Genomic DNA, 21,165 nt, shown 5'->3' with positions numbered 1-21,165 from the left:
ATCTTCAGCTCATCTCAGCAGTGACTGCCTTTGAGCCCCAGGTGAGCTGTTTATTCAACAGTTGTTGAATGGATGATGGAAGGCAGGATTCGGTGTTCTTGCCTGTGCGGTTCTCTTCACCTAGAACACATGGCATTTGGAAATGCCTGCTTCACCTCTAGTTCTTGCCTAGAGTTAAATGGTCCCCTTCTAATTCGACAGTCTATGCAAGTGGATTTGTGACAATAGCACATTCTATCTACTATTTCACCTCAATGTCTACGTATTCCACTCAGACTATATAGTAAACCCATCTGCCTACTGAACTGAAACAGAAATACCCATGTATTGTTCCCATCTCCTAAATGTAAGAACAACTTTTCGTTTTGCCCTCTAAACCCATCGTGTACCACTTTTCTGCTTTGGGCAGAATGCTTCACAGAAGCAACCTAAGGAAAGAATGATTTATTTGGGCTTATGGTTTAAAAAGATGCAGCCCACCTGGTAGCCATGGCAACAGGAGCTGTGCTCAGCTGTAGTGGCAGGGACATGGAGTTGCTTACATATAGGAGAATCACGAACCAGAGAGAGATGAATGCTGGCACACATCTGGCTTTCCCTACTTTCTTTCTATTTGACCTGGGACTCATATGCACGGGGTGGTCCTACCCACTTCATAGTTGCCTCTTTCTGATAATACCTCATAGATCTGCCCAGAGGGGCATAATTTAGGAGATTCCAGTCAAGTCAGACTGGCGGCAGAAGTTAAGCACCAGAGTCTGATGATGTAAAGCCCTGCCCTGGACTCGCTAGTCAATTTGAGTTCTTCAAACAAAAAGTGGAGGATTTCCTGTCGAGCCAAAGGAGACAGAATCGTAATGCTTTTCCTACCTGATCCTAAGCTCAATGGAGTCATACACACACCTGACTTAAAAAAGAGTAAAACATGTCTATTGTGTTGAAAGTAGAGAGAAGGGCTGGAGAGATGGCTCAGTGGTTAAGAGCACTGACTGCTCTTCCAGAGGTCCTGAGTTCAATTCCCAGCAACCACATGGTGGCTCACAGACATCTGTAATGGGATCCGAGATGCTCTCTTCTGGTGTGTCTGAAGACAGTATAATCATATACATGAAATAAATAAATAAATTTTAAAAAAAAAGGAAGGTGACCAAGGCTTGATAAAAAAAAGCCATTATTTAAAAAAAAAGTAGAGAGAAGTAACTTAAAACATCATTTTGTTCCTTTGAAACAGCATTTAACTCTGCAGAGCAGGCTAGCCTGAAACTTACCACATAGCCTAGGCAGGCTACATGTCATGGTCCTCCTCCCTTAGCCCCCACAGTTGCTAGGCTTACAGGCGTGCATCACCATTCCCGGCTTAAACTTTTCCTGGCAGAATCATGGAGTTGCTGGAGTTTGTGAGCATCATCTTCTCATGAATTCTAAGGGCGAACTCTATCAATAGGTGTCCAGTCTGTTACTGAATCATGGCTGCACTAACCCCACATTTTTCTTTGAACAAACATACACTATACAGTTGTTCAGCTACTTGTTTCAAACTCAAATATTTCAGCCTAGTGGTGGCACATGCCTTTAATCCTAGCACTTGGGAAGCAGAGGGTGGTGGATCACTGAGTTTGGGGCCAGCTTGATCTACACAGAGAAACTCTGTTTTGAAAAACAAACAGCCAAACCAGAAATCAAATATTTCTGCAGTCAGAGATACTTTTTAAGCTGTCAGTTGGTTACAAGCATTCAAACAGCCTAAGTTCCCACTATGCACACCACTGGCCTATCTCAACTCCCTGAGGCAGATGGACTCAAATTTTATCATCTCTATGCTAAGGGTGATAGAACCACAATCCTATGGGTGAATTGCATATTTGAATCAGGGGGGATAGAGGCCAGCACTGACTAAATCACGCAAGCCCACCTAATACATCCATGTATAAGATTCATCCTGTCCTTCCTGTCTCCGTATGACACTGACTAACACGGGTGGAAATGAAAGGATACTCAGGAAGAGAGTCCAATTACTGCAAAATCTCCACAGATGAAGCAGCCTCTCTTATGGCCGAACAAGTTTCATTTCAACTTTGCTTTTAATATTAAATGCAGATTCATAATAAGCCTCAAATCACCGAAGGGCTACAGCGCCCCCGCACATGCCTCCAGACTGTGATCTGCCCAGATGTAAATAAAAGACAGAACCATGAGACTTGGAAGAAGAAGGGGGTTGTCTGTTATTCTCATTCGCACCTACCTCTGATCTGTCTTCTCTGGTAAGGTCTTATCTGCTATCTCTCTCATAACCCTCTGGTCTCAACCGCAGCACTGGCATCTAGTCTTCCTGATACAGAGATGCAATTTACCCTTATGACAGTGTGAAGAGAGCCGATAAGGTCAGTTCTACTCACCGCAGGAAGCTGAACTAGGTCAGACCCTGGCAAGAAAGAGCTAAGTGCTGCACAAGGCTTACAATAAAGCTGCGCGGACGAAAAGGGCTCTTTGGGAAGACTGCTGGCCACCGAAGGCTCTCGAGGAATCCTCCATGGCCTTGTGTCCGACTGGGACTGTGGAGGTGTAGAGCCTTGTTGACCGACTGGCTGGTTATGGTTCTCCTAATTTCTAAAATGACTGGAACATTGTTTACTGAGTGGCTAGTTAGTTATAGTTCTCAGCTTTTCCAGTGTGCTGGCAGCCATTACTGGACCTCTTTATAGCTAGGCTACTCACAGAAGGTACCATCCATTCTTGGGAAGTTTTTCCTGGAAACGTCCTCCTAAATCCATCCAGAGTCAACAACCAAGAAAAACCATCACAAAACATTCATCCGTAGTTTGGCCATCTGGGAGTTGGTTATCATTCATTCTTTTGAACTTCTCACAGACAGAACTTTATTTTAACTCTTTTATAGAGCTGGGCACTATCTGTTGGGTCTTAGTTATGGGTATAACATCTTCCTCAGTGAACTACTAGTACCTTCTTAAAGACAGGGAGAATGCCTCAGTAACATTTGAGTCAAATGTAGTGTGGGACCTTGCAAATGCTTTGATAAGGTTCACTAGTGTTGATTGAAATAACATATTAAAATATGTTAAAATATATATCATCTATTTAACAATTTATCAATGGAATAGGTGACATCTAAGAACAAATGAGAAATCGAAAGTTGTCGAAGCAAGTAGAGTAAAAAAGTAAAAAGTAAAGAGTGGGGTAGAGCAAGACATCTTATTTTCTGGCCTTCAGGCCTGAGGTCTATAGTTCATTGTCTATATATCCTTTACAGCTGAGATCAGATAGAACTCTCAAAGTTCCAGTGGCTTTTGGGTATTGAACTCTGAGGGAATCTACGGGCCTTGCATTGTTTTATAAAGCCTTGCTAAAAGAATGCCACCTCCTTATCTCTGTATTCTCACCACCTATTGCCTCCTCACTGTGCTTCATGTATTCTGCTGTACATGATATGTTTCATTCATGCCCCTGTGAGCCTCCCTTTCATGCTAAGCCATGCATGTTCAACCTTTTCACATTGTCATCTGATGCTGTCATCTCCAACCACCCATAACTCTCTCATAGCTACCCTAGAGTGTCCGGAGATGACCTTTTCGTCTGCCCATGATGCTCTTTTTTTTTTTTTTTTGGAGCTGGGGACCGAACCCAGGGCCTTGCGCTTCCTAGGTAAGCGCTCTACCACTGAGCTAAATCCCCAGCCCCTGCCCATGATGCTCTTTCAAGGTTCTTTTAACTGCCTTCTTTTTGTCCCATCAACTACAAAAGTCGTGATTGAGATTGCTTGCTTCACCTCCTTAAGAAAGAGCAGACTTCCCAATACGTCTGGAGAAAGGTGGACAACAGGCAGAAGGGGGAAAGGCAGCCTGAGCCATAGTTAAAGGTGGGACCAGGTGGTAATGGCAAGGATTTCTGCTTGTGTTCTTGATGAGGACAGAGGCCTCTGCAGGGTTCTGAGAAGAAGAATATCACAGCCTGGCTTTTATTATACTGGCTTACTTGGAATTTTGTGGGGAGTTTGCTTACCGAGATTGAACTTGGAGACCTGTAAGGTCAGGCGCATGATTCAGATGAGAGCTGATGGTATCATACATCATAGGGATAGCCTTTTAATATAGCTTGTACCAGACTGGCCGTCAAAGTCACTTCTCTACCTCTCCTATAGCAATGGCATTACATTCAGGCACTCCACTTTGCAGAATCCTTTGGTAATGGGAATGTGGAATTAGAGTAGAAGATAGACATTCCCTTTGTGCTAAAACTTTCAACCATTTGTAGCCTGCTTTCTGGAGGCTCTTCCTCTTCACCACAAGTTGGTTTTGACTATGCAAATGAGGGTGGTATACTAGATGCTGAGAGTCCTGGGGTTCTCATGACTCTGTGGAGCAGAGTTCCTGCCAGCCTGATTTATTCATCCTTGATTTTAACCTGAGAGGTGAGCCACTGAGCCACTGTTAATGTTTTTACGTCTTTGCTTGTACATTTATCAGGCTATTTGACCCATTTAAGCCTTATTTTCATGTGTAAACTTTAAATAACACCAATACATTCCTTGTAAGACTGTAGTGTTATCCATGAGCTGAAACAGCGAAATGTCATGATCATTTAGTGACCCTTTGCCAACTGTGACAGAAATAATGTCATCTTTGGTTTAGACAATGTGTCTCTGGCTACTAAAGCAGTTGTAATTGATAAGCTGGAAGGAAGACTGCCAAGCCAAAAGCCTAGTTAGAGACTTCTAGAATCAGCCCCTCCCTTCCCCATTACCCAACCCCATCTAATTGAAAGCCTTGGGAAAACAAGAACAAACAACTGAAATAAATGATCAAACTCAGGGATGAAATTAATAAATAGAAATGAAAAAATAACACAAAGAATCAATACGAGGAAGAGTTTGTTCCTTGAAAAAATTAGCAAGACTGATATTGAGCTAAATTATCCCAGAGAAAGATGATGCAAATTAATAAAATTAGAGATGAGGGGGAAAGTGTTAGATACTGGGGAAATTAAAAAAATCATAAGGCCATATTTTTTTTTAAATTGTATTCTGCTAAACTGGAAAACCTAGAAAAAAGGATGAATACATGATCAATCAAAGTAAAATCAAGATGAAGTAAATAATTTAAACAAAATAATTTAAACAGGTTCATAACAGCCAATTAAATAGAAGTAGTGCAGCAGATGGATTCAGTGCAGAATTCTACCATGCCTACTACTATCAGTACTAACACTAATACTCCTCAAACTGTTGCATACAATTGAGACGGAAGGAATATTTCCAAATTCTTTTTACAAAGCCAGTATTACCTTAACACAAAAACCAGATGAAGAGTCAACAAAAACAAAGCCATAGGCCAGAATCTCTGAGGAATCTATATGCAAATATTCTGGGGGGGGGACCTCAGAAACTGAATTCAACAACACATCAAAAAGATTACATACCATAATAAAATCAGCTTCATCCCAGAGAAACAAGGATGCTTCAAAATACATAAATCAATAAACATAATCCACCACATAAGTTAAGGAACAGGAATCATTTCATCAGACACAGAAAAGACCTTTCATGAAATCCAACACCCCTTCGTGATCTAAGTCATGAAGAGACGAGATGTATGAGGGCCATATCGCTGTATAATAAAGGCAATTTGCAACAAGCCTACAGCTAACATCATTCTAAACCCAAAGAGACACAAAGCATTTCCACTAAAAACAGAAACAAGCTGAAGATGTCCACTCTCTCTTTCCCTATTCTGTATAGTTCTTGGAGTCTTGGCTAGATCAATAAGACAACCGAAGAACAAGGGGTACAAATAGGAAGGAAGAAGTCAAAATATCCATCTGCAGATGATATGATTTTATACCTAAACACTCTACCAAGAATTTTCTACAGCTAATACATGCATTCAGCAAAATAACAGGATACAAAATCAACACACAAAAATCAGTGGCTTCCTATAGCCAGTCAATGAACACACAAGGGAAGAAAAGAAACAAAACCACCACCAACAACGGCAACAACGAAAAACCCAGTACCATCCCCAGTAGCTTCAAAAAACATCTCAGAATAGCTGTAAGGAAGCGAAAGGCTTGCACAATAAAAACCTTTAAGACATTGAAGAAAGAATTTAATAAGATAGCTGAAGATGTATAGAACTTCCATACTCATGGCTTGATAGGTTAATGTTGTGAAAATGGCCATCCTGCCAAAAGCAATCTGAAGGTTCAACACACTCTCCAACATAATTCCCCACAGTAATTGAAATAATAACCTTAGACTTCATATTGAAATACTGAAAATTCAGTATGTCTAAAACGATCCTGAACAATAAAGAACTTTGGAGATCCCACCATTCCCCATTCTGCCTGTGCTGTGTGCTCTAGCAATAAATCAAGGCATGACGCTGGCATAAAAACTGGCACTGGCCAGTGGAACAGAAATGAGAACCCAGATGTAAGTCCACACACCTGAAGATACCTGGTGTTTCACGAAAAGCCCAAAACATCACAAAACAGAAAAATGGTGCTGGTCAAACTGGGTAGCTGTCCTGTCTAGCTGAACAGAAGAATGGGAAGAGATCCATTTTTATCACACTGTCCAAAACTTAACTGCAAATGGATCACAGATGTCAACGTAAGACCAAATACACCAAATCCAATAGCAGAGGAAGTAGGCAATAGGTTTGAACTTACAGGCACAGCAAAGAACTTTCTGAGCAGGACTCTGATAGCACAAACATTAAGACCAACATCTGATGAATGGGACCACACAAAACCTGAACAACAAAGGATGCCACCATTGAAACAAGGAGGCAGCCTACAGAATGGGAAGGAACAAACAACTTTACCAGTTGTGCATCTGACAGAGGATACACGTCTACACTATACAAAGAACTCAAAGAACTAAACAAGAAAATAAAGAACGCAAAGAACTAAACAAGAAAATACATATCACAGTCTTAAAAACTATGGGGCATGGGACTAAACAGAGAGTTCTCAAAGATAAAACACAAATGACTGAGAAACACTTGGAAAAATGTTGAAAACGCTAGCCATCTGGATGGCCAAGACAAAAACCAGAATGACAAACAAAACAAAATAAAAACAAATGACAACAGATGCTGTGGAAGAAGTGGGGAGAGGGAAGCCTTTATCCTCTACTTCTGGGGGTGCAAAGTTGTGCAGCCACTACAGGAATCGGGGTACAGGTTCCTCAAGTAGCTGAACATAGATCTAAGATCGAGGCAAACACTTCTAAGGATATATCAAAAGGGCTCTGTATCTTTCTATAGAGAGACTTGTTTATCTATTGCTGCTCTATTCACAGTAGCCAGGAAATAGAAACAGCCGATGCCCGTCGGCTGATGGACTATTATTCCCTGAGGAGTCCCATCAGAGGATGTTTCTCCTCAGGTGTCATCTTCAGACACCTATCAGACCTATCATAGCTTGAAAAACAGTGCTCTCTCGTTCTCTCTCTCTCTCTCTCTCTCTCTCTCTCTCTCTCTCTCTCTCAGGTGTCATCTTCAGACAGGTGACCTATCACAGCTTGAAAAACAGTGTTCTCTCTCTCTCTCTCTCTCTCTCTCTCTCTCTCTCTCTCTCTCTCTCTCTCTCTCATTTGTGAGTAAAAATAGAACCTCCCGCCCGCCCCCGCCTGGAATACTCACCACAGCCTGTTGCTAGGACCCTTGCTGCTCTCACACGGTAGCCTCTGAAGCTGCACACGGCATGCTGGGTCAGTACAAGGTACACTGTGTACTCAGAATCCTGACTGGCTGTGGTCCTGCAGCTTCTGCAGTAAAGCCTCCCAGGATTCTTGGAAGAGCGAAAGCTGGACCACGTTAAGGCTATTCACTCCAGGCTTGTGAAAGCCACCTGGGAATAGGGCAGGGTGCTGAGCTGATGACTTCTTAGCCAGAATCCTTAGATGTGTCTCAATACCCAACCAAGCCGATTTAGCTTCCCTTTCCATTCACTGAATGTGCCATAGAGCTGACGTGTACTCTTCCTTTTGTCTGGAATATTCCTTCTTCTTTCTTTTCCCTATTGACTTTGTCTTCCCTGGAACACAGCCTCTATTTTGGCTGAGATTAATGATTATCTTCATTATATATTTGATTCTCAACCTTTCAGACACATTATTTACCACGGTGTAAAATGTAGCACTGCTTTTATTCGGGGGTTGTTGTTTTGTTTGCTTTTGTTTTAAATCCGTCTCCCCGTTCTTCTCGCTGGAAGTTTGAGTAGGCCCGACTGGGATTTCTTTCAAGACTTGCTCAATATTTAAGAACTTGGCACAGTGAATGGCTCCCATGGCAGGCACATGCAGGCAGGCCTGAATCAAGTTGTACCCAGAGGCATTGAGATGCTTGTGGAGTTTTTCTTCCCTTTCTCAGGAGATGGTAGAAATTCTTAGTCATGACTACACTGACTCCATTGAAGACAAGAGAAGAACATATCAGGAAGTTATCAGGAAGTTTGACTCCTGTCCTCAGAAGAGAGGGCTGAGGGAAGGCACGGAGGAGGGAGGGTATTTTCTTAGTATTGACCCTGTTGGGCATCGGTGGAGGAAGAGCTGCATGGAACATGTGGTGGGTGCCTTAGTGGCTTCAGCGAACTTTAGATCCTGAAGGGCGAGAAGAATGTTCTAGTGACTTCTCTTGTACAACTTTAGTGGTCACTGTTTGCTTCATCCTGTTTTGCTTCATCACTATGTTGCTGCATTCATAGGCTATCTGAATGTCTCTGATTATTGCCTCATCGGGGCGTGGGAAATTCGTGGGAGCAGAGGACGTATGTCTTGATTCAGTTATTCGTTCTGAGGGCTCTGCGTCCCCTCTTCTCCTCCAAGCCTTTGAGGGTTGATTACAACTAGAGTTATAACTGACCTTTTTCAAAAGACTCCTTCATCAGTTCCACATCCATCATGAGTTTTGACAGATCTATATCCTTTAAATGTTTTTATTGTGTGGATGTTTTACCTGGATATATGTCTGTTTGACATGTGTGCCCGTGGTGCTGAAGAGGTCAGAAGAGGATCCCCTGGAATAGGAGTTACAGAGGGCATGGGGACTGGAAATTGAACCCAGTACTCTACGTCAGAGCCATCTACCTCTCCAACCTCTGACAGATCTAGTTCTTAATCTCTTTGGATTGAGAACTTGGTAGAGACTTTATCAGTGTGCTTTGATCCTGTGTCTTTTATTTAGGTTGTACTCTTGAACAAAAAGTTTAGTTGAATCAACATATATACCTTAAATGAAAAAAAGACCACTCTACATAAATAATAAAGTAGCGTTTTAGAGTTGAGCTTCAAGCTTATTACTGAATTCTGAAGGGAACTGATTAAACAAACTCGAATACCATTCTCTCATGACCACTTTGTACAGACAGCTATGAATAGTGCAGTGAACGTTGCCTGAAAGGCTGCAAATACAAAACCTTATATAAAGAACTGTTGTTCTTTGTGAATAGGCAATTATTAGTTGGTGTTTCCTCAGCTGAAAGCTGAGGAGAGCAGCTTGTCAATGGCCCAAAACAAAGTTAATTTATTTGATAAAAATTTCACTCAAAAATGGCATATATATTACATTATATATGGATTTATTTACACATGTAATGATGATTTACATGTTGACAAAACATCAGTAACATATTTATTAATATTACTGCCTAGAGTAAACTGTATAACATTGAAAAATCAGAAATATTTCAATGCAAAATTATTTATGTTCTTAAAAACCATCATGTTAAAAGCAAAGGAGAGATGGGTGGTGGTGGTGGGCCCTGGGAAGAGAAGAAGAGGCTGGAGCTGGGGGGGGGGGGTTGGGAAGAAATATCAAATACAAAGTATTACAAAAGTATAGTAATTACACCCATTCCTTGATATGCCAATTTTAAAAAGACAAGCAAAAGGCATTATATTTATAATTATGGTGTTTGTTGATGAAAGGGCAACAGTGGATATATATAATGGCTACAAGATGAAAGAAATACCCCCCACACCTTCCCTTGTAGAACAGTGGAACTTTCTGAGTTCTCTCTGAGCTAAGGCCTTCCAGTCCTCTAAGTGTCCTTAGTCCCATCACGTGAGGACAGCTCGGAACTCACAAGTGAGTGCCCAACACCTGACATTTTCACTTTAGGGTAAGAGAAAAGGGATTTTGATCCATAAATTTCCCCTCTTGCTTCTGGAGAACATGGGGCAACTCTGTTGTTATGAAGACGAGAGAGCCATCCTGGTGTCGCACTGTGCACTTGCCCAGGACACTGGACTCTCTGGGTCCAGTAGAAATGGCCTCCCTGCAGTGCCGCATTCTCAGCTGTGCCTTTCCACACACACAGCATCTTTTCCCAGGCAAAAGGCGCTGATGATCTGAAGAATGTCCACTTCCCCAGGTGTTCAGGGAGTCTCCAGAGAAGCAATAATTGTGCTTCTTCTATTCATCTCTATTGCTAAACTAATTGGCAATGAGTATGTACTAATTTGCTCAATAAGAAAAACAAAAATAAAAACCCAGCAAATGTTTGAAAAGCAATAGAGGAGGAATCGACTAAGTCTTCCCTGGGAACCAGGGCTTCCTTCTGAGTCAGTCTCTTCTCTATTGACCGGCTCCTTTCTCACTGTCACTTCAGACCCACCCAGAGAACTTCCTCTACTTCTGCTTCCTGTTTGGTTGGGACTGACCTTGGTAGAGCAATGGGCTTTGGTTTGTTTTTAGATTCTTCTAGAATTCTTCTATAATCTTCCGGTATGCCATTGCTGGTAATGGCTTCTATCACTCCATTTCCTAAATTGTGTTCTCTCTCTCTCTCTCTCTCTCTCTCTCTCTCTCTCTCTCTCTCTCTCTCTCTCCCCCCCCCTCCTCCCTCCTTTCCTGTCTCCCTCCCTCCCTCTCTCCCTCTCACTTGCCATAGCTTTCTACTCTTCAACCCCACTGTAGCAATCTTTTTTTTCTCTATCTTGTTAACTAATGACTTGAAAACTTTATTTAGATATTTTAGCTGTTCTTAAGCAATGAGAGTGATTTTTAACGTTTTATTCAACAACAACACATGTTTATTTTTGCCCGTCCATTTCAAAAAGATGGCTATACAGTGATAAAGTCAATCTTGCCCCTGTACCAGTGAGCCCCAGAGTCCTGCAGGTTATCTGCCTAAAGTTCTTCATCCACAGAAATAACACTACCTTCTGCACAGATTATAAGGATTCAATGAAATAAGTACTTAAAGTGATAGTGCCCTAAAGGCTTATGATCACAGTGCTACTAATTTTCTGCCTTCAATTGACAACAGCTTGAGTGCCTGCTGTGAGGAAAAGCACTTTGTATCAGGTGGAAGCCTGAGTCTTAAAGCTTATAACTCAGTGAGCAGATCTGACCTTCAGTTGTCCCATCTGTAAAATATGCATGATAGACTCGACCTCACAGGACTGCTGTGAGAACTTCATTTAAAAAGCATGCATTCACGTATATACGAGCGTAAGTAATCACAGTGATCTAAGCTGAGGAAAATGTATTTGCTGCTGATGAGTGCTTTATATGGGCGCTCTATATTTTTTCAAGAAATAGGTGGAACAGAAAGATTGCTTTTCAATATTTTTGCCCTAGTTTATTTCCACTCTTGTTTTTAAAATGGCATCTATTTTTACCCTAGTTTTAAAAACAGATGTATTTTTCCTGGTATTAAGTGCATGGAGTAGAGTCACTACCAGTTTAGAGGAAGCCTGATACAACATTGGGTTCAGGAACGAAGACTTGATGGGGGGGCAAGAGATATTTGTGCACAGGGCAAGGAAAAGACTTCCACTGCGAGGCCTCAGGCTCTTATGTCACAGAAGCATCTGGAAGATGAGATTCTGACCTTCAGATGTTATTAGAAGAAAAGCTTGGAGGAAGTCAGCTCTGAGGGGTGTGACATTTCCTGTGGGTAATTCTCTCTCTGAATCACCAAGGAGGGATACACTGCAAGCTGAGTGATTCCCAGGGCGGTCAAAGGTTCTTGGTGTCTTCTAGAGCTCAGTTCTTGAAATCACTACTACTTAAAAGACATATTGCATGCTAAGACGTATCCATGGAAACGGGTAGATTGCATGAAGGTAATTAGGTGACTGAGGTAGGAGTATTGGTAGGAGTCCAAGGAGTTTATAGAATGAGACCCATCTAAAAACAAACAAACAAACAACAAACAAAACCCTGAGATACAGTCGGAGACATACGATTCTCCACAGAGGGGAATTTACCTCTTACCCTATCTTTATTGGTCCATCATCTATAGATAACTCTGTTTAATGCCAGAAAGCAAAAGTACCCTGTCAGCAGACCCACAGGTCTATGGAGTAAGAGATAAAAAAATGAGTCCATCTTATTGAATCAAGTACAAATGTTCATTCTATTCCTTGCGGCCCCATTTGCATTAGAGCAGTGCAAAGGATGTGGATAAAACAAGAACAGAACTACCAAGCCAAATGAGCATTGAAACAGTCGAGGGGCTGAAGACATGGCTTAGCTGCTAAGAATCTTAACAAACAACAGAAGGCTGTTTTCCTTGCTGAAATAATCAATACTCTGTGTGAAGGTTCAAATATGCTTGGCTTATGGAGTAACACAATTAGGAAGTGTGTCTCTGTGGGGGTAGGCTTTGTGAGACCTTCCTCCTAGCTGCCTGGAAGTCAGTCTTCTAGTGATCTTCAGATGGAGATGTAGAACTCTCAGCTCCTCCTACACCATGTCTGCCTAGATGCTGCCATGCTCCTGCCGTGGTGATAATGGACTGAATCTTTCAACTCTCAAGCCTGCACCAATTAAATGTTGTTCTTAGAAGAGTTGCCTTGGTCATGGTGTCTGTCCGCAGCAATGGAAAAGCTAAATACTAGAGATTGGTATTAGGGATTGAGATATTGCTGTGATAGGCCTGACCATGTTTTTGTTTGGAAGATTGTGGATTTGGGGACTTTAAACTTGGAAAGCCATGGAATGTTTTAAGTGGAGCTTAATGGGCCATCCTAAAAGGAACTTGGAAGACAGTGGAGCTGAGGTGACTTTAACTGTGCAGACCAAGATGTTTCAGTGGGAAAAAAATGTTAACATGTTTTCTAGGGATTGTATTTGTGATATTTTGGTGAAGAATGTGACTGCTCTTTCCCCTGATCTAAAGAGTCTTCCTGAGGCTAAGGTGTAGAGATTCAGATTAACTGTACTGACAAAGGAAGTCTCAAAAAGAGCCTAGTTTAGACTTTATCCTGTGGTTCAGTCTTATGAGGAGTATTTTTATCAAGCATAGCAAGCTTAGAAAGGAAAAGCACTAAATGTTGGTTCAAGTAATAAAGGGGCACCAGGAAGTACAATGGAGCTGAATCCTGTGCTCAAGAAGATAAATAGATTAAGGAAGTGGTGATCTCAGGGCAGGATCCCACCCAGCTAACCTTATTGTTTATGTGTTTGCAGTTGAACAAGGGATATTTATACCATGTTAGGTATTATTACTTGGTTATTGTTTCATTTGTACTGTTAATTTGGAAAAAAAATACAATTCAGAGATGGGGAACACAGGCTTTTGATCCAGATCTTGAGGGCATAGTGACCATGAAAAGCTTAGGCCCAGGCATATGGTACACCTTTAGTCCCAGGATACAAAGGCAAGCAGATCTCTGAGTTCAAGGTCAGCCTGGGACAGAGCAAGTTCGAAGGAGAGAAGCTTAATTAAGTCTAGGCATAGTGGCACATGCTTTAATCCTAGCACTCAAGAGACCGAGCCATGCAGATCTCTGAGTTCAAGAACAATCTAAAGAGCCAAGCTTAGGCAGTGAAGGCATTGGAAAACAGAAAGCTGGTGATATTATAATATAAAGAGGTAGGGGAGTATGTCTCAGTCCCAGCATGCAGCAGAGCTCTGCAGTTCTGGCCACGTGGCTCTAGCTTTAGAGTCAAGACTAGAAGGGACCACTGGGACAATTGATGCTGGTTAGCTGTGAGGTAAAATCTTCTGGGAAGTGTTTTCTGAGAGCACAAAGAAGCTATGTTCCAGAGATAGGCAATCTTGTACCTCATGCTACAGCTGGACAAGTCCAGCTATAATGGAAAAGAATCACCCAGGTGGTTTTTAAGGTATGAAGGGGTTATGGAGAACATCTGAGGCTGTGAGAGGCCAGGGAAGGCCACTGATGAAGGTGTAGCCTCAGTTGTAGCTGATGGCCCAGGACTGAAGGGCCCATGCAATGAAGTTGAGGCTTGGCATCATGAAGAGAGCCTATGAGAGGCTATTGGTGACACCTAGCTGCAGCAGAAGACCCCAGTGTATTGGGGATACCAGTCCTATGGGAAGACCACCAAGAACAGCAGCAGTAGTAAAGTGGAGTTAACCAGAGCCTAGAGCGCTGCAGATGGCAGAGCTAAAGAAGTGACCCCAGCCCTCTGTAGGATCCCAGACATTGAGAAAAGAAGCTGTGAAGCTGTGTTGAGATGTTGGAGTTGCCAGAGTCATGTGATACCTGCTGAGGAAAGCTGCTAACAGGGAGTGGGATTAGCCCAGGAGAAAGGAGTTTGTTGCAGTCAACAAAACTGAAAAGATTTGGAGATCTGAAGAGCAATTTGACCTCAGACATGGAGATGCAGAGTTTGGAGTTTGCCCAGCTGATTTTCTATCATGCTTTGGCCCCGTATTTCTTCACCATGATGTTTCCAAATGGCAATGTATGTCCTGTGACGTTGGAGGCATGTGATCTGCTCTTTGATTTTGATTTATTAGGGAATTATAAGTGGTTGATTAAATCTCGGAAGAGACGTTGAACTTTGGGCTTTTAATGTTGAGACAGTTACAGACAGTGGAACTTTTGAGGTTGAACTAATTGTATTTTGCATTATGCTATGGGTAGGTATGGCCCTCATGAACTCATGTGTTTGAATAAGCCTTTGGGGCCAGGGAGTGAAATGTGGTGGTTTGAATATGCTTCGCCCAGGGAGTGGCACTGTTGGGAGGTATGGTCTCGTTGGAGGAACTGTGTCACTGTGGGGTGGGTTTTGAGAGACCTTTGTCTTAGCTGCTTGGAAGTCAGTCTTATCCTAATAGCCTTCAGATGATGTGGAACTCTCCTTCCACACCATGCCTGCCTGAATGCTGCCATTCTCCTGCCTTGATGATAATGGACTGAATTGTAAGCCAGACCCAATTAAATGTTGTTCTTGGAAGAGTTGTCTTGGTCATGGTGTCTGTTCACAGAAGTAAAACCCAAAGTAAAACACTGTTTGACAAGATGGTTTGAAAATCCACAGCAATTGCCTTAGTTAAGAGCATCAGTGGAACTTATAAGAGAGTCCTCCAGGCAGGCTGAGGGGAGCTCAGAATTTATTGGCTGCTCTGAAAAAGAGGATTTCTTCAGTGACCTTGGGCTTACACAAAAGTTTGAATAAAAATGGACCATAGGCTCATAGACACTGGCACTATTGGGAGGGGTGGTCTTGTTGGATGGAGTCGCTGTATCATTGTTGGAGGAAGTGTCACTGTGGGCAAGCCTCTGAAGCCTCTGAAGTCTCAGAAGCTCAAGCCAGGTCTAGTATGTTTCATTCTATTCTTGCTGCCTGTGGATCCCAGTGTAGAACTCTCATCTCCTTCTCCAGCACCATGCCTGCCTGTGTGCCGCTATGCTTCCCACCGTGATGATCATGGACTAAACTGCTCAACTGTAAGCCCCAATTCAGAGTTTTCCTTTATAAGAGTTCCCATGGTCATGGTGTCTCTTCACAGCATTAGAAACCCTAACTAAGATACTCTACATGTTGAACTTAAAGATGACAAGATCAACTTTTCCCATCAAGATTAATGCCCAAGAGCGGGAGAAATGGTTCGGTGGCTAAGAGCACTGGTTGCTCTTCCACAGGACCAGGGTTCAATTATTAGCAGCTTCAGGAAGCTCAAAATGGTCTGTGACTCCAGTTCCAGAGGCTCTAATACTCTCCTCTGGACTCCATTGTCACCGGGCACTCACATGGTACATTGATATACATGCAGGAAATTCACCAATACACATAAAATAAAATAAAAATGCTTTCGTAAAAACTATGGAATTTTAGATTAAATGTATAAAGGATTTAATTCCATGCTTTTCAGGGTGTCTCTCATCATGTTTCTGCAGACTTGGGGATCTGCTTGATTGGAACGTGCAGACTGAGGCATCGTACAACGATCACAAGATCTGCACAGCCACTGAGCTGTTGCATGGGTTCTTTACCCACCTCCACGGCTGAACTGCAATCATGGGATTCATTCAATTAGCATTAAAACATCACAAAAGGCTTTCTTGCCCCCAGATTTAAGCTTTTATACTATAACATATGTTTATTTTTTAACACAGACCAAAAATAATATACACTTCAAGTCTTAATTATTTTTCTGCTTAAAATTTGTACTACACACAGCTGTTTGGTTTAAATTGTGTTGGATAAGTCAAATTATTAAATTTCACTGTACTAACCAATGTAAGGATATTTACTTAAGTATAGTTATAATGAAATAAATAAGCTAAAAGCAGAAGAAGAAGTAGGGGACCGAGCATGCCCTATGAATGTGCCCAGAGTCTTCTCTGAGCTACAGCTCTGTTCTACCCTTCCCATCACACTGTATATGAAATATCTTCCTGGTGTAGGTGGTTAATACACAGCAAGTGTTATGATTTAACTTACTTTGTGCTCAGAATTCTATTTCTATTTTAAAAATGAAACAACACAGGCGTGAAGAGTTGTCCTAATGCTGCACACTGGATCTCAGATGATCTTAGAGAACCACTGTCTGCTTCCTGCTTACCCAGAGTCCTGTGCTGCTGCTCACAGCTCTGCTCACAGAGCCATGTATGTGTGTCCAGCACAGACCAAGCCACTTCTGTACAAAGACAAAAGTTCTGGGGTCGAACTGCTAGCCTTGAGTATCACTTCTGTCGTTTATTGATTGTGACCTCAGTCCAGGATGAAGGTAAATTCGACTTAATTTGTTGTTGTGAAGATTAAATAAACAAATGGAATGTATATTGGGATAATATGAAAAGTGTAAGCAGTATAAAGATTTGTAAAGATTACATGAATCAACGCATAAGGCATGCACTACGAGGTGGTTTGGGAATGTATTATTCACTTTTGTTTTTTGTATCAGTTTCCAGTAATTTCCATAACAAATTTCCATGGACTTGATGGTCTAGGAACAACAAGGATTTAGCAGTTATCATCCTGGAAGCTAGAACGCCACCTTCAGCAGCATTCGGTCAACAGGAGTGAAGGTGTGAGCAGGGGTGTGAGCAGGGGTGTGAGCAGGGGTGTGAGCAGGGGTGTGAGCAGGGGTGTGAGTAGAGGTGTGAGCAGGAGTGTGAGCAGGGGTGTGAGCAGGGGTGTGAGCAGGGGTGTGAGCAGGAGTGTGAGTAGAGGTGTGAGCAGGGGTGTGAGCAGGGGTGTGAGCAGGGGTGTGAGCAGGGGTGTGAGCAGGAGTGTGAGCAGGGGTGTGAGCAGGGGTGTGAGCAGGAGTGTGAGTAACGGTGTGAGTAGGGGTGTGAGCAGGGGTGTGAGCAGGGGTGTGAGCAGGGGTGTGAGCAGGGGTGTGAGTAGAGGTGTGAGCAGGGGTGTGAGCAGGAGTGTGAGCAGGGGTGTGAGCAGGGGTGTGAGCAGGGGTGTGAGCAGGGGTGTGAGCAGGAGTGTGAGCAGGGGTGTGAGCAGGAGTGTGAGTAACGGTGTGAGTAGGGGTGTGAGCAGGGGTGTGAGCAGGGGTGTGAGCAGGGGTGTGAGCAGGGGTGTGAGTAGAGGTGTGAGCAGGGGTGTGAGCAGGAGTGTGAGCAGGGGTGTGAGCAGGGGTGTGAGCAGGGGTGTGAGTAGAGGTGTAAGCAGGAGTGTGAGCAGGGGTGTGAGTAGGGGTGTGAGCAGGAGTGTGAGCAGGGGTGTGAGCAGGGGTGTGAGCAGGGGTGTGAGCAGGAGTGTGAGCAGGGGTGTGAGTAGGGGTGTGAGCAGGGCATCACCCACTCTGGCAGCTTCTGGTGGTAGCCAGCACTCTTTGGTTTGGGGTGGTATCATGCCAGTGTGTCTCCATTTTTACACTTACCTATACCTTCTCTGTGTGTGATACAGTTTCAATGTGATTTGTTCTAGACTCACACAGAAGTTTAATTCCTAAGTGTTATATTAGTAAAGCTATTATAGCTTAATATAAAGATATTATATTAAGCTATATTATAGGGCAACTTAGGCCATGTCTAAATCAGGTTTGTCTATTGCTGCAATAAAACCCTTGACCCACAGCAACTTGGGGAGGAAAAGGATTATGTTATTGTAGCTTACAGGTTCAGTCCACAAGGTAGGAAATTTAAGGTGTGGATCTAGAAGCAGGAACTAAGCAGAGGCCATAGGGAATGCTGTTTTCTGGCTTGTTCCCCTGGCTTGTTTCTTTGGTGGTGGTGGTAGCGGCTTTGTTTTTGTTCTTGTTGTGTTATGGTTTTGGAGACATGGTCTCACTATGTAGCTTTAAATTGTCTAGCCTAGAACTCATAGAGATCTGCCTGCCTCTGTCTTCAAGTGTTGGGATTAAAGTTATGTGCCACCATGCGTGACTTCTGTTTGATATTTTTTACAACTCAGGACTACCTATTCAGGGTAGCACCACTCAGAGTGGGCTGGACCCTCCCATGTCAATGATGAATTAAGAAAATGTTCCCTCAAAACTGGTCCAAAATTGGTCCAAAATTGCTTAAGGACCAATCTGATGAAGGCATTTTCTCACCCACCCTGGGTGACTATATCTTGTGTCAAGTTGACCAAAAACAAACAAACAAACAAACAAACAAACAAACACAAAAAGCTCAAGCCAACTCAGTGCCTGTTGGTGGGGCTTCTGATCAGGAAGAAGTCATCAAGATACAACCCTGTGGTTGAGCCCTGGTGGTTTTCCAGGAAGAGAGAAAGAGATCAGGCATACAGACTGGTGAGCACCCAGTCTCTTGCTTTGTGATGTCCTCTGCCACCTCTGTATTCTGACAGCAAGAAATCTGTCTCCAATTTCAAGTCCCCAGACCTAAACTATTGAGTCTGTAAGTCCAAATCTTTTCTTAAGATTAACCTGATTCAAGTGTTTTATTATTGTAATGAAAAAAATAATACAGTATAGTATGTCTACCTCCCACTGCTTCTCTTTTGTGAGACACTTGTGATTGGGGTGAGGGCTCACCTGCATAGTCCAGGATAATCTACTCATGACAAGAGTCTGAGCTTTATTACATTTGCAAAGATCTCCTTTTACACTTTTATTTTGTTATTTTTCTATGGAGACTTCTGCAGGTCTGGGAATCAAAACTTGCATTTGTAGGAAGCATTATCTTACCTTCTATCACCTTATATTACCTATTACCACCTTGTATCACCCTGTCTTCCTGTAGTACCTGGTTCTCTTCCTCTCTCTCCCCTCCCCATCTTCTTTTTTCTCCTCCGTCCCCTCCCCCCTTTCTTGCCTTCTTCTCCTCCTCCCCTCTACTTTGTATTTTCTCCCCTTCTCCTCTCCCCACCTCTCCCCTGTTGCTGTAAAATTATAAAAAACATGCTGTCTTTTTTCCTCACTAGGTTGGGCACCGCAGTGCCCCATCATATCTGGTAGACATCTTCATCTCAGTCAGCAAAGCGCCTCACCTGCTCTGCTCCATCCCTTATCACACTGCCAAGGGCTACTCTCTGAGCCTGGCAACAATCTCTCTACCCATCCAGTTCCCAAGGCAGGTTACCACCATGCTAGACATAAACATCTCAATTCCACATACAGCCACCACATACTCTCTTGAATTCAATTAAATCACCACATGAAAGAACACATAACACAATAACGTATGATCCAATTGATAAGATATAATTGCCCACTTAGACATACAAAGCCCTGTACACATCCATCTCTTAAGAATATTAATAACAACTGTAAATGTGCAGAGTGGAATCTTAACATCCGCCTCCATGTTCTCTCGGTTGCGCCTCCCTCTCCGTGGTTCCAGTCTCCTGTTCCTTAAAACTTTTCTCCCGCCCATCCTTCCTTTTCATCCAATGACAGGCCTTGTTCTGTCTTGTACCTGCCTTTGCCTGCATAATCACATCATCCTGCACTCCTCCATCTTCTTTCCCTTTCTCCTCCCCCTTCAGACTGAGGATAGGATTCACCTCCTCTGGAAAATCTTCCCTGAATTGAAGAGTGCCAGATTCAGTCCATCTGCTGTGTGCTCCCATGCCCTGAGTGGATCCTTGTCATTTCTTTCTTGGTTGTCTTGTTTTTTTCTACAGTGGTTTTACATGTATAGAAAAAGTAGATAAATCTACAGAAATGCATATTCTCCACACTCCTTAGAATTCCCCCCATCACTGACATCTTGCACAAGGAATGGCAGCTATTTTACAACCTCTGAGGAGATATTGAGAAATTATCATTGGTGAAAAGTTCATTGCTTACATTAGGGTTCACATTTTCTACTGTACAGTTCTGTGGGTTTTCACAAATACACAATGGCCAATGTCTATTATTACTTTATCCCAGAGTGTCACTGTCCAAATAGCAGTTAGAAAGTTTATTGGTCTTATACAGGATCAGAATTCAGGTTCCAGCACCCATATCGGGGCAGCTCAAAACTGCCAATTATCCCTCTTCTGGCCTCTGATGGCAATGCACTTAATGTGTGAGTGCACAACCACACACACACACACACACACATCACACACACACATCACACACACATCACACACACACATCACACACAGACACACACACACACTTCAAAATACAATACAGATAACATTGCTGATATATGTCTTCCTCTGACTTGTTCTCCATCCTGTTAGCTCTTGCCAGGCATCAATTTAGGCAACATGATTTTAAAACCAGGCTCTGCATGATTCCAAGTTCATCTTATTTCGTTTAACGTAATGCTTTCCAGCTGCATTTGCAAATGTCATTATTTTATTTTAATTTATGGCTGTATAAAATTCCGTGGTGCGTGTGGACCTCATTTTCTATTCACCTGTGGATGGACATCTCGCCTGGGTTCATTTCCAGTCTCCTGTGAACAGTACAGCCGTAAACATGTTTGGGCAAGCATGTTTTGTGGCACGATGACTCAAAGGAGTAAGTAGTATGGCCGGGTCACGTGATAGTTGCATCACTGTTTTAATGTTGAGT

The 21,165-nt window shown here is 42.7% G+C and overlaps 2 long non-coding RNA genes across 2 annotated transcripts in view; one reads left to right on the top strand and one right to left on the bottom strand.

The window, feature by feature from the left end:
• LOC134480076 (uncharacterized) overlaps positions 1-8,629 on the bottom strand; it is a 31,081-nt gene extending 22,452 nt beyond the window's left edge. The window contains exon 1 of the long non-coding RNA XR_015627910.1: positions 7,662-8,629. This is a non-coding gene — a long non-coding RNA (uncharacterized LOC134480076). The remainder of the gene's footprint in view (positions 1-7,661) is intronic.
• Positions 1-21,165, top strand: part of LOC148004257 (uncharacterized) — a 62,242-nt gene that overhangs the window by 13,799 nt on the left and 27,278 nt on the right. The gene's annotated exons all lie outside the window — the stretch shown is intronic.

This window comes from Rattus norvegicus, chromosome 8 (genome assembly GCF_021556685.1).
Source record: "Rattus norvegicus strain SHRSP/BbbUtx chromosome 8, alternate assembly SHRSP_T2T, whole genome shotgun sequence".
Classification (NCBI taxonomy): Eukaryota; Metazoa; Chordata; class Mammalia; order Rodentia; family Muridae; genus Rattus; species Rattus norvegicus.
This window is presented reverse-complemented; position numbering and strand designations above follow the sequence as displayed.